The sequence below is a fragment of the Myxocyprinus asiaticus genome, chromosome 31 (genome assembly GCF_019703515.2).
Source record: "Myxocyprinus asiaticus isolate MX2 ecotype Aquarium Trade chromosome 31, UBuf_Myxa_2, whole genome shotgun sequence".
In the NCBI taxonomy this organism is placed as follows: domain Eukaryota; kingdom Metazoa; phylum Chordata; class Actinopteri; order Cypriniformes; family Catostomidae; genus Myxocyprinus; species Myxocyprinus asiaticus.
This window is the reverse complement of record NC_059374.1, coordinates 19,970,918-19,985,705: the sequence shown is the minus strand read 5'-3', so window position 1 is coordinate 19,985,705 and position 14,788 is coordinate 19,970,918. Positions and strand designations below refer to the sequence as shown.

At 37.3% G+C, this 14,788-nt stretch overlaps 1 protein-coding gene across 1 annotated transcript in view; it reads left to right on the top strand.

Annotated features, from left to right (window-relative positions):
* Positions 1 to 1,499: 1,499 nt before the first annotated feature.
* LOC127422203 (pleckstrin homology-like domain family B member 1) overlaps positions 1,500 to 14,788 on the top strand; it is a 122,412-nt gene continuing 109,123 nt past the window's right edge. Inside the window, exon 1 of the mRNA XM_051665535.1 lies at positions 1,500 to 1,748. The gene's annotated coding sequence lies outside the window, so the exon portion shown is untranslated. The remainder of the gene's footprint in view (positions 1,749 to 14,788) is intronic.

Here is a 14,788-nt window from a genome sequence, read left to right as displayed (position 1 = left end):
TTAAGAAATATTTTGTTTTAAGTATGTTCCTTAAAGGTGTACTCAGTAATTTTTTTCTCATTAAAAAAAGTTTTACTAGTAATTTTGATACACATGTATAAAATCATGAACACACATGAGATGAAGACTCATATCAGTGACCTTATAAAAGCTGTTTTATTCTACATAGAGAGGGTCCCCTCATGGGGGCTGCCATGTTAGGATCACATGACCAGCCGAATACTACTTGAATAATCTCAGTAACCATCCTGTTATTCAACAGTTCTACTCATGGATTACATTTATCATGGCTGACTGTGAATAGTGAATTTCTACAATGGCATTGGTAAACGAAAACTATTGCTTTTGAATGATGCTGCATCCACGCCACTAGGTGTCAGTGTAAGACCAAGACGACATAAACACAAAAATTACCGAATGCACCTGTACTGAATGTTGTAAGCGATTTTAGGCATTCTCAAATTTCCACAAGCTGAGCCATTGGATTAGAAATGCCACCTCTTTCCAAAACCCCTCACTCCAAAGATACCAAACGAGCTTTATTGAGACCAACAACGTGCAGAAATGGATGTCAAAAACAACAGCAGCAAAATAGCACCCTCAGTTGACAACTGTTATGAACAACATGGCATTTAAATTAAATAAACCTCAATAATTCACTGCAACTACAGTACAATGAGAACGCGAAAAATTATTGGCAGGCAGAAAGCATCAGAGGCCATGGCCTGCGGACACATTTTTGTTTGCTGTTCACAGAGTCTAGAGCTGTCACAGAGACCGGTGAGATATCTCACGACACTTATTTCATTAATATCGTTCAGGAAGTATTTTTTGCATACCTTTCAATAAAAATCACTTACAGCACCTTGAATTGTCACTTAAAGTAACAAACAAATAAGACAGATAAGTAATTAATTCCCATTAATTCTGAGGCTTCAAGAGCCAGAAGACCACTCTATAACACTCAGCCTGCCCCTCCTATCAGAGAGGGCATGAATTATGCCTAGACTCAAATCAGAAAACCAAATAGTGAAGGAGAAAATATCAGACACAAATAGAGTTGTGACTTTTACAGTCTGTTTATATTAAAGACTTCAGCTGGATAAGTGTGGATATTTCTGCTGAAAAGAAGCACCTGATCCAACAAGGCAGCTTTTCCTGGTGTAGTGCCAGCAAGAGTCAGGACTGACACAGGACTATACAAACAGTGACAATAGCTGGGCTGACCTGAGGTCTCCACTGCTCTGGCAGCTTCCCAAGAAACCCTCAACAAGAGGAACCTCTCTGAGGTGGCAAGTGCCTTCTGCCCATCTGCAGAAAAGTGAGTTTTTGCTTTTCCTCATCCTCTGAACAGCCTTGAAATAGACTTACTTCTGCAGCAGGGGTCTCTGCAAGGTTACTGAACAAGTAAGGAATTCTCTGACTGAAAGAATGAGTGCCTTGTGTCAGGCTAGGAGTGGTTGACTGCACAGGAAAGCAGAAATAGTGAGAGAGGGGAAGAGACAAGGAGGCGATTTCTGTCCCTGTGCTTGGTATAGGAGAATCTGCTTTGAGACTGTGATGGTTGGGTGTGTGAACGTGTGCGAGGGAGAACCTCATAATTACTGGACTGTCTGCACCACACATAGCATCTCTGTACCATCCTCGCATTGGACTACATCCAACTTTTTAATGTTTTCTCTGTAAGGACAGGAGCCATGTGTTTGCCTACAGAGAGTCTTCTTTAGGTTGCCAGAAAGCTCTAACAGGTAAGGTCTCCTGTTGCTTGGTTTAGAATATTTTGGAGAAGGCTGACATGACTATAAAAGACTAACTCTCTGATTCATCATTGCATTCATGTGCACAACAGACATCTCTAATTGGTTACAATGCCAAATGTAGCAAAAAACAAACAAACATAGTAAATACAAAATTTAGAGATAGCTGGAGTTTACCCTAAAGGGAACTCTGTAATTGATTAACTAATTGCGGCAGCCATAACTGTAATCTTGATTCTTTTTTCAATTTATTGTGAAACCCTAATGTGCAAACTATTTTAATGCAGGGAATGGAATATGGGTTTTAGTGGGTTTCTGACTTTTGTCAGAATTTTTGTCTGTACTTTTAAAGAACATGTCCAGGTCACATTTCACCACAACCCATTTTCCACCTAAATTCTCATTATCCGTGTCTGAACATTTTAATTTGTAGTTTTTTTATTTAGTTTTTCCCATTATTATCATATATATATATATATATATATATATATATATATATATATATATATATATATATATATATATATCCTCATTACTGTAATAAAGCATTTTTTACTGTATTGCAGTTAAAAAAAATACTCCTCACAATGTTTTTTATTTTTTAAATAAAAATAAATCAAAGGCAGTACAAGAAATACTAAAATTATGTATAAATATTTATTTATACTTATACCTTATATACTGTATATCTCCCTGTATAGCACGCATTGTTCATTGATGGAATATCATTTGATTTTCTGACAAAATTGCTCTAACAACAAAAATAAAAACATTTTTGAAGAAAAAATGAGTGCATTTTTTATTTTTTTTGGGAAACATTGCCATATGGCAACTCTGTACCACAATGGAAAATCATCCAAAAACTAGTTTTTCTTAAAAATTGTCAATTTCTACTTGAATTAAATTAATATTTCTTTAATTACTGTACATATTTATAGACTTAGAACTCATACAAACTAAAACTGAGTGAATCATTGTCATGCATTCTTCAATAATGCAACAATTTTTACTGTCACTAAAGCCAGCTCATCCTCACTGTTGTCAATCTTTCCATAAAACATTGCCGTGTTTATTTTTGTCTGAAAAGGAGAAATTCAAATCATGATTGTGTTATTTATGATTAAATGCAATTATATTATAGTACACATTTCCAAATAAATGAATACATGCAATAATATAATTGATGCCACTATCTTTGAACATTTCCAGTGAGAAAATGCATTAGTGCAATTCCATTGTAGTACAGAGCTGCCATAAGACAACTGAGCAATTTTTCCAATCTGGTATAGCGTTGCCATATGGCAAGGTTCATATTTTCTCAATTTTCTGTAAAACTATGTTGGATAAAGTTGATCAGTTACCAACATTTAATTAACTAATCAAAGATGCAGCAAAATGATGTAGAAGAAACATACCAATAAGTGTTTAATAGAGCAGTTTGTGGAGCACTTCAGCAGGTGTTTTCTCCATAAGGGTGAACCCAGGAAAACAGTCTTGGATAAAAAATAAAAAAAATCTAATGTAATGTGGCTTAAAAACAGCATATTGTTGTTTATTTTAAAGACTGCCCTTTTATTTCCAACAATGCATTATGCTTAAGATTTTTCTGAAAGACGAGAAAGTGAATGAAAATAAATTGTTGCCATATGGCTACATATTAACGATAATAACAAAATAATACCACAATGAATATATATATATATATATTAATTATATTAATTTATTTTCTTTATTATTTTTGGGCGGAAAAATATCCTGGACCATGACAGGTTCATGTCATCCATGTTCTTGACAGATTTCGTGAGATTCTGGTCCAAATATCTGGTCCAGTCAAATCAGCTATCAAAACATATGTATTTAAAGAACATTGCCTTGTGTATTTCAAATATGAGATGATTAATCCGTGTGGAATGAAGCTGGAGAGAGTTCCTAAAAGTCTCACATTTCTTTGCCTTCCAGTTGTTTTGGCCAAATGCAAGCAAGTGAAATGAGCCGTGTCCTTGTTTTTATCAGAGCTGAAGACACAACAAGAACCAAGTGAGAATCTCAGAATAAAGTCCTATAGGCCTGTTACAAAGAGTGGTGTGAATTTCAATATGATCCAGGCAGGTTTCTGCTGATTTGATGCTGGTCTAGCTGGTGGACTAGCATGTCGATAGGAAAGAACCTTGAGGCGGATGGGCTACAACAGCAGAAGACCACATCAGGCACTTTGTTAGGACCGTAGTCCACAATTGTATAATTTGTTTTTATTTCTCCAAAGGAATTTTAAGAGAAAAATCTGAGACTAGGTTACTTTGGTATAACTGAGATCACAATTAAGCATCCCGACCTTTAAAAGAGCAACCTCTTCAACTCTGCGGACCTGCCGGCAGGTCCAAAAGGAGGCGCTATGTCACGAAAAAAGTTTACGCTTAAAATGTTTAAGTCTCTGGATACATAAGTCAGGCATATGTGGTATCATTTGAAAGCTAAGAATCTGAAATTTTCATACATAACCAACACTTTTGTTACATTAATGTTACATGAAATAACAAAATAAGGCCTGAAAACATCTGTGTCGCATATCAGTGCCACCAAGAGGTAAGGTGGTAGAAATATGAATATGAATATAAATGTCTTTCAAATAGCTCTTAAATAGACAAATCATATCAAAGAAGACAAAATCAAATGAAAGCTCTCATTCTTAGGAATGCAACTCTATAGTTTATTTTGTTGGGCTAATGATTTTCAAAAGAATCACAACATGAAATATGATTCCTGTAAGACATCAAATACAAATGTCTCTTTTATGCACAGATCACTGCTGCTGTAAGTTCCAAATAGTTACAAACTTTATATCTGCTCTTACCATAGGCAGTCTTCTAAAAAATTTGCCATTTTTTTACTTGTCTGTGAGCTTAGTTTTGTGAATAATCTAATGTTATATCATAGAGATAAAAAATATGTGGCCCAGCAGGAAAAGCATGCTAAACAAATCATCGGCAATATACTGTATGTTATCGGCTATTGATGATAAAATGTTATAACCCAACGCAAAGGGGAGGATCTCAGCTTTCCAATGACATCCAGACTGAGATTCTAGTCCACTCAGAGGCCGAGATATTAGATGAAACAATGAGGGTGATGCATGAACTGAAAATTATACTGAATGTCTATGGACGAGCACATCTGTGAGGGCTAAAATGCATTAGAGTGCCACCTACATTTCAGTGAAAGAAGATGATAGAGGAAAATTTCTTTTTTCTAGTACTTGCTGCCATCTAGTGGAATAAAATTAAGACATTTTGGAGGGAGATGGAGTAAACAGAGCCAGAATTACATGCTTACGAATTTAGGACAACATTTTTTTATTATTATTTATATTCATCATAAGATTGTCAAAATATATTATTTATGAATAATTGGAGTCTGAAAAATTAGATACATTTTTGGCAATTAGTCCAAAATATGTGTAAATGGTTTTAAATTTTAGTGTGAAAAATTGCAGGCAGCAGCCCACAAATGCCACAGAGTTGAAGAGGTGTTAAGCAGGTAATGTTTCCTCTGGATAGCTTTGCTGTGTACCAGTAAAACTTAGTTGGTAAAGCTGGTTGACCAAGGAAGTCTTGCTGGTTTAGCCAATTTAGAAGCCTGCTGGGGAAACCAGAATCCAATGCAGCACCCATAACACAACATGTGCTGGTGAGCTATGTTGGTTTTTCAGTAGAAACAGCCTTTCAGAGGCACCACACTGAAAGTGCCACGTTTGTAGCTCTTTCTCTCTCCTGTTTCCCCCACCCCAAACAGAGCAGCTCATTGACCAAGCAGAGCAGCTCACTGACCAAGCAGAGAAATGGAGGGAGGGTAAAGGGAGAGAATGGAGGCCTTTCTATGATCACTTTTGGGAACTTTGGAAGGTCAGGTGGTGAGTAAAAAATTCTCCACTGGTTTTGGTTATGATAATCAAGCCACTGTTTTCCAGGTCATTTGTGTTCCCAAAGAAATTAGAATGGGCTAAAATAAAATAATAAGGTCTGCCAATGACAAGTTTTCTATATGAACCTTTCAGAACACTGTGATATTGATGGAATTCATTGCTTGGAAGTTAAATACAGACATTCTTCTTTGTAATATTTATGCTAATGCAGGCATTACTATTACTATTGCTCATACATACTTAAGGTTTAAAAAATCTCTAACCCCAAGTATTAAACTTTGGTGTGTAACTCGCCCATTAACATTTATGACACGAAAAATACATAATGAATGTGCAGCTTATTGAAGAAAGAAGTGATTATTACTTTTCTAAGTGATCAGATTTATGATTTTCACCTAATGGATGATAAAACGAGCGAAACAATCACATAAATTTACATTGAAGAAGAGACCAGAGGAACATCTAGGAACCAGAATAATGTGACTTCAGGTTGGGCTCTTTTGATTTCGGCCAAGCAACCACAGAGCAACCACCCAGAACATCCTAGCAGCACTCTAACAACCACCTAACAACGTCCTAGCATTATTGCAGCAAATTTTGCACAGGGAAGGACCACTCACATTTTCTTCTGAAAATGTGAAAATCTAGTTTTGTCTGTAACTGTTATTGCGTTCGTGAGTGTGTGTGTCTGGCCTCACAGCAGCTGCAACATGCACTTCACACTGCCAACTGGCTCTGTTTTCCAAGTGGATCTCTCTGCCTCCTGCTTTCTCTTTCCTCTCTCTCTCTCTCTCTCTCTCTCTCTCTCTCTCTCTCTCTCTCTCTCTCTCTCTCTCTGTCTGAGATATCCTCCAGATACTTTAACACATTTTATTGAGCATCATTACTCACTGTTAACACTCCAGCGCTGTTCAGCATTGTCTGGAATGTAATTTGGGTCCAGTGCTTTGGGAATTGAAAGAGCTTTCTTGGTAATCATACAGGGGTCATCTTGCAAATTGTTGCTGGACAAATGCATTTGTTATCAGATCTGCATGATGTCAGGTCAGACATAGTCAGGATGGCTCCAGCTATGGTCAATAGCGGAGGCTGGAGGAGTTGTGTAGTGTGGGTAAGCAATGATGTCATCCATTTTGGTATCTCCTACACAACATCTACCTCATGTTTTTATACAAACAAGAGCAAAAAGGTGACTAATCATTAAGGGAATTTAGAAGACATACTAAGAAAAGTGTAAATTATTATTCAATAATTTTAACTCTGCTGAAAGACACTTTAAAACAGCCAAAGGTGGTTGGCTTTTGAAGGTGGTGTTACTTTTTAAAGAAATTTCTAACAGTAATTTTTGGTCTGACAGTAATTTTATGGTTGAGTTTTGTCTTGCACAATTCAAATGTTTTGCTTTGGCTAATCTTAAATACATTTTAAACAAGCACTAAAGGTTTTTGTAATGTATTCGATATATGTAAATACATTGGCATAGATTTTTGGGGGGTGATTTTTATCAACGCTGAAAATAATACCTTGCAGTTGCGTGACTGTGAGTCTGACATAATCAGACAAAAAACTGAAGTTCCCCCTCCGCTGTACGAGCTCATATCACCCAATTAGTGTCATGCAATCACCCTCTAGCGCCGAAGGCGGTGTCACATGTTACCTGTTAATTTTCTCAGCGCTGGCCAGGATGGGCCAATCACAGTCATTAATTATTACTGGATGAGGATTTTTAAAAATGCTTTTATAGATAATGCTGAGGCAGATTTCCATTCACATGTTTGAATCCTTGCAATTATCAGTTTTTATTAAACATAACTATCCAGTGTACAATGTCTCCAAAGGGATATAAAACGTTCTTAGATTTAAATGCGGATTAAATTCGGTTTTCAGAGCGTCAAGCGCCCCCTGCAGGAATAAAACTTTGTGTCTCACAAGACACAGTCAGTGGCTGACAACATTTGCAATTTTGGTCTGTAGGTTGAACTATGAAAACCCATTATAAATAGGGATGTCCCGATACTTATACTGGTATCGGTATCGGGTCCAATACAGCGCTCATGTACTGGTGCTCGTACTTGTAATAATGCTTCGATACCAAAAACCAATACCATCTGATGTACGAATGGCATTACATATACATTCAGCGCACAACTTAAAATCACGTTATGTCCTAGTGAGATTATTTAACCGCAAAAGCTGGGATTTAATGATAGAAATATACAGTTTTCATGAGCAGCGCTCTGCAAATGTGAGCACTTGTGAATGTGTGGAGACAGTGTTGTGCGACGCCATCTGCATGTTCCTTTTAAAGCTCCTCCTTGGCTCATACACGGAAACACCGTCATGAGCATCAAGCGCTCTGTTTGAAGCAGATGACAGCGAACAGAGCGGAAATTCACTTTGTAGCGCGAGGCACAAACAGAGGACAAACTTATTTAATTAAAAAGCAGCCTTTGCGGTTTAATAATCACTTTGAGTCACGTAGCGACCGGTTTCTTCTTCGGTGGCGCGACCAGTGCTTTTCTGGAGTGGGAAGCTCGTCATAACGTCAAAGCAGAGATCTTCTATACTTATATAAAACTCCAACTTGTTTTTACCATAGAAGAGAGCGTAATGGTCAACTAGCGTGTTACAACAGTAAGTCACAGTTTGTGGATACCATACAAATGAATGGGGAGAGCAGTAAACTGACACCTACCTGTCGCAAAATCGTCTGTCTTCTCTTACAAAACAGCAATTTTATCTTAGTAAACTCCACACATAGTTCACAATAAAATAATTTTGTGCAATACGTGTTGAAGATTTGCGGACAGGTGGTCAATTAATTAAATGATGAATTGTTTCCTCACAAAAGCAGTTTATTCAGCGTAATAAAGCATCTCCACCATAGACATCCGTTCAAAAAGAATGGCCTCTTGTCTCCTCACCAGTGTACCACCCATAGAATGTCTATGGGACTGCAGCGTTATGCTATTTCAGGCTAAGCTTGAAGGCACCGCTATATAAAAGGGTTCTGGTCAGAGCTAATTAGGCTGCTTTCCATTTCAAATGTGTATCCCCTTCCCTCGCAAACTTCACTCCGTCTCATGGACTCAGATATGGGGGGGGGCAGTGGTGGCTCAGCAGTTAAGGCTCTGGGTTACTGATCAGAAGGTCAGGGGTTCAAGCCCCAGCACCACCAAGATGCCACTGTTGGGCCCTTGAGCAAGGCCCCTGACCCTATCTGCTCCAGGGGCACCATATCATGGCTGACCCTGCACTCTGACCCCAGCCTAGCTGGGATATGTGAAAAAACAAGAATTTCACTGTATATGTATAACATGTGATAAATAAAGAAAATTATAATTAAATTATTATAATTATACTTGTGTGGAGGTGGGGTTTATGAAGTGTAATCTGCTGTCATGTCACTATCGAGTTGCACTGTGGGATATGGAGCTCCCTGAAGCGTATATCAGAATAGTCTCACTCCCTCTGTCAAAATCGAGGAGTTGAGGGTCTATCAACAGAAACTTACCTCGCTCACTGAACGGACTTCCAAAATGGTGATGGGGATACCCCCAAGGGGAAGTGCTTATGGGAGATAGCAAGAGGATGTTAAAAGTAAAGTGGAATTCTGCCTTAGTCATAACAACACAGAAACACTTCAAAATAAAAGCTCAATTTAATTTAAATAATAAAAAAAGGATGACAGAAATGTAACATTTACTGTTTTACTATTACTACTAATACAACTAATACAACAACCAATAATAATAATAATAATAATAATAAATCAATAGTAATTGTATTATATTTAAGCAATATTTTACATTTTACTTTATTTGACAAAATATAACTCCAATGCTGTATTTTAGATTGTGCTGTGAGGTTCTGAATAAAAGCACTTCATATGATAAAAATGATACAATATCATGTTGAAAATGAATTGTTCTTTCATTTGATTCAAGTTTTAATGAATTTATTTATTTAAACACCATTTTGATGATAAAATTGAAATAAAAAGTTGATATGCATTTCAGAAAAAACAAAACAGGTATCAGACCAAAAGAAAAGTATCGGTACTCGTACTCTGTACATGTATAAAACTATGAAAATCTTAACAAAGAGTGAAATACTGTAAACATAAACCATTTCAATATTTATTGTGTGAAAAATATTTCTATAAATTTTTCAAAAATGACAGCTGTTCCACGGATAACTTGTGGTGTAATTTCCTGCACACCAAACAATTTTGCCCCTAAAATTTTTTTTCTTTTTTTTTCTTCAAAAGTTAGTGTACTTGTTAACCAAGTTGACAAAAGTGTCAGGGAAGAGCATGCTTGAGATGAAATATGAGACAAGAGATGTTTGAAGAAAACAAAGAAAAAAATAAGGTAAATATCATTTGTGGGTAGATTATTTTAGGGAATTATAAGGTATATACTGTATGTGTGTGTGTGTGTGTGTGTGTGTGTGTGTGTGTGTGTGTGTGTGTGTGTGTGTGTATATATATATATACTGTACATCATAACTCCGACCACCCAGTCTGAGACAAAAAAAAGAGAAAGAAATGATCCGCCAATAGGGGTGGAGGAAGGAGGTAACTGCCGATATTTCCATTAGCCATAGATATTTCCAAAGCTGTTTCCTTTACTCCATGTCCACCTCCTCCCATTAACTAGCTCACAGCCCTCCTTCACAACTGAGAATATCTCTACCTCTCTTCTTTCATTAATCACCTTATACCGGCTTTGCTAGATATCAAGACTTCTATCCAGACACAAGTTTTTTTTTATTTTTTATGGTGCAGCTCATATGATGTCTGTTGATGAAGTGTGACGGGACAAGAAACTGAGTTAGGAGGAGGAGGGGGGTGAGTCTGAGACACTTGTTTCTGTTCACTTGTTTTTAATAGCACAGTGAAAGAGGGTGTGTTGATGTTTTGTAGTTTTCTGCCTTTGGAGGGCTTTGAGGCCGTGTGTGCAAGCCGCTTTCTGCCACTTTCCAGCTGAGGTGAAATTCCTAGCTTTAAGCTTCTCTTTTGTCTGTCATTTTTGGATAGAGATTAAAGAGGCGATTCAAGAAATTTTGGCAAAGTGTTGAGGGTCACACACTGAGGACATTGGCAAGGCCTCACACACCTGAGCGGGATGGCATGACACTGACTTGAACCTGGCATCATATTTTAGTCATGTGACTTTCTATTATCTCTGTCTCAAGAGGTACATATGATTTCTCATGCATATAAGATAAGAGGTGAAAACCAAGCGTTGTACTGGACTATATTGCATCAACATATTATATTACATACTAAGTTAGGATTGAGAAATTATTTTAACATTCAAAAAATTACACATATGATCATCCTTTTTTTATTGTTTGGCTCACATTACCAGGTGATCCACTTGCCTACATCAGCAGCATCATATAATGCCAAAATCATCAGGAGCTGCTGTGATAACATGAGCCTCACAGATATACTCTGGTTTTATAATTTCTCAATGCATTCTCTGAGATCCATCAGAAGAACACAGCTTAAATTCATTAAACTATTTGAACAGTTAGGCTCAAATCCTAACACTATACACTGAACAGGTCTCAGGGTAATGGTAGGCATGGTCTGCATGGGTGCTTGTGTGTCTATGAATTTGAAGTTTAGGTCCTGTGGTCCTTAGTAGAGGAGAGCCAGGCCCCTTCACCACTCCTGTGCAGGGATTAAACGCACTGAAAAGAGCTCTTTGTGTTGGCTGCGTTGGAATGCCTGTTGAGCTCAGTGTCTTTAGGAAACAAACAGCCAAAGTCAACGGAACGTTTGAGCAAGTGCCTGTTGGAATATTGTGTTTACTGTGAGCTCCTGCCCTGCTTAGACCCCTCAACATGGAGGGCCGGAGAAAAAGTGACTCACTCTCAATAGTATCCTTCAAGCCAGGAAATTATTAGTCAGGCTTGCTCTGCTCTGCACCAGTGATGCGTTATTTATGCCTGAAAAATTAACGTGCCCCCAAAAACCCACTACAAGCTAATAGTAAATGACTTTGAAGACTGTGTGCCTTTTGTGTGTTAGGTTGTGAAGCAAATCCTTACACATCAGTGAGTTCAACTGATCCTCATGTAAACTCTTTGAACTAATTTTGGTCATACCAAATTACTTCCCAAATGACTCAACTATAAGTACCATTCATAGGTTGATTTCCCTAAAAAATAGTAAGGCAGATGATATTTGCACCCTGTGTGTGTGTGTGTGAGTGTGTGTGTGTGTGTGTGTGTGTGTGTGTGTGTATGTGTGTGTGTGTGTGTGTGTGTGTGTGTGTGTGTTTTATTTAGTCCCACAGAAACCCTAAACCAACCCCTACCCCTAAACCTAAACCTAACCTACGAAAATTAAACATGATTTGTGGTAAAACCATAGAAACCACAAAATTAACCATTGTTACTACAGTCATGGTTATTACAATATTACTACAATAAAATTACTAAATACTAATTAAAACAATGGTTTATTGTATCAAAATCATGGTTTCCACAAATACAAAACAAAAAACATGCTTACTACTGTCATGGTTACTACAACATAACTATTGTAAAACAATGGTTTATTTCCGTTAGGGCTTAACCCTACCCATAATCAAAAGAACGATACAATCTAGAAATGACCAACAGCAATTTTGGCTCAACCAGTGGCATGAGTTTGAGGTGGAACTATCTGTTTAATGGACCAATGTCAGACAAAGGGTGTATTCGGAAAGCGTATGGTGCGTTCAAGTCTTCCTGGGAAGTTCGGACTTACAAGGTCAGAAATCGTAAATACTGTGTGATCCAAGTGATTTTACTCGGAAAGAACAGGTCGTTTTGCAATTTCATATTTCTCTCTTTTTCACTTACTAGCAAAGGCAGGAAGCTTTTTTAGCAACAATGCAACAAAATGAAGAGCAAAGCCATGCATTAGGTGTGTAATTAATGCTTTATCTACATATATTATCATTCTTGTGCAGCCCCATATAATGATGGGAAATGGAGTTTTGTTGCAAATGTTTGTCGCTGAATTAAACAGCTAAATTAGTCTCTTTTTTTCTGGCACGTTTTATCGTTATTCATCATTAACATTACAAAAAATGCATAAAAACAGAACTGCACAGTCAAAATTCTCAAATAAAACTGAATTATTACCAATAACAATTTGCTTCCTCCATGATTCTTAAATTGGCGTCCCCAACCGGTAAGTCGGGGCTCAAAGAAAATCCAGAGTTTCCCACTCGTAATTACAACTTTGTGGTGCAACCTTCATATGCGTTCAAATCCTACATACGTCATGACTTGAACGCACCATTATTTTTGCAATTCCATTTGGTGGCATTAATGGTGCAGAAATTACACACTTCAGCATTCAATTCCCTTGTAGTAAGAAGACATTGAAATTGTCATTTGGTGGCATGAAGGCATGTTTCTGCCTCTGTTTGAGAGTAGAAATGGAGAATGGCATGGCATTCTCTGGTTGCCACACTCTGGGCCTCATCCTTCAGGAAACAGTCTGTCCAATAGGAAGTCTACATATAGACTCAACAATCATCAGAGGCATCCTCTCCTGGTATCCTGTTTGTTTGTCATGTTTCCTCTCTACTGTTTAGAGTGAATTGATCTCCCTAATGCCCACTCATATGGTTGATGAAGGTGAATTATCAATAATGTTGATAAATATGTAAAGATTTATTAGATTCATTTTACAGTTTTTACAGAAATTGCTTGGAATCTGTGCTCACTTGTACTGAAACAAACAAAAAATAAATAAATAAATTTTAACCACTGCCCCCAGTGGCCGAAACTGGAAGTGTTTTTGAATGTATGCACACTTGTAAGCGGTTCTTTGTTTAGAGTATCGCCAGAAGCAAGTTTTTTGGTAGTAAATGATCGAATACAGTCAACAGGAATGCATATTTTATTAACCATATGCCAAAACCAAAACCCCAAACCTAACCATAAGTGCAGTAAAAAATATAATTTTATAAGGAAAATGCAACCTCCGATTCCGATTGTTTATGTGAAGCTGTGTCTCAGAGATTATCAGTAGCACCACAGGAAAAGGTGATCACTACTGAATTGATGATAAATGTCTAATGGGGGATTGCATTTGTCAATTATTTGGCAGACTGGGGTTAATTACAGCCTAGGGTACATTGAGAAACAACATGGTGATTTCCCGTATGATCATGTTGCTTTAATATAGCTGATCAAAAATCAGCACTTATAGCTTTATAGAAATCTTTCTACATTTTGTCTTGGGTATCTGAAATATTTAGGCCTCCAGAACCCTTTAAAAAAATCAGGCCCCATCTCCTCTGACCAGCTGTCAACTCTCTTTTGTCTCGCTTTCTCTTATTCATGTAGTAGAGGGTTATATATTTCACTGACGCTGACATGAGCGTGCATTTCTCAACACAATGGAGAGAGCAGCATACCAGAGATTCTACTCAGCACTATAAAACATCACACAATTCTAAATATGCATTGCAAAGGCACACGGCTCTAGATTCAGTAACAGATAAAACACTGGGGCTTGAAAGAAAGAAAAGACATGTTTGCTCTGTTTTCTGATTAAAAAAATATTATAGGCAGTCAATAGCCTATAGAAATATGGGCAAAGTATCATTAAGAGAAAAACTGTTTGCTTTTAAAATTAAATTAAATTAAATTAGTATGTTTTGACCTCTGGAAATTAAATGTTACATAATTTTAAAGTCTTAATTACAATGAGTGGGAGAATTGCTGCCCAGTGCCCACATGATTATATTTTAAGTCATATTCTTGAGCCTTGCCAATTTTCACATTCCTCTGTTGTAACATTTTTGTGGCAAGTTCTAAAAATGGAAGATGCTATTTAGTCGGCCACATCCATCACTGTGTTTGACCGTGGCCATAATCATACACTCACAGAAATGGCAGGATTTCTCATCTGTCCCTCAATTTCCTGTCTAGATATGTGTCTGTATGCTGCAGCGCACATGCTGACTGCTGCAGGGACTCATCTTGCACATGTGTGTTGTTTTCTTCAGTATCATTCTCTGAAGTTGGGCATCTCTGGAAATTAAACAAAGGCCTTAGGGATTGTGATCCCAGATGTCGTGCAAACTGTATGAGT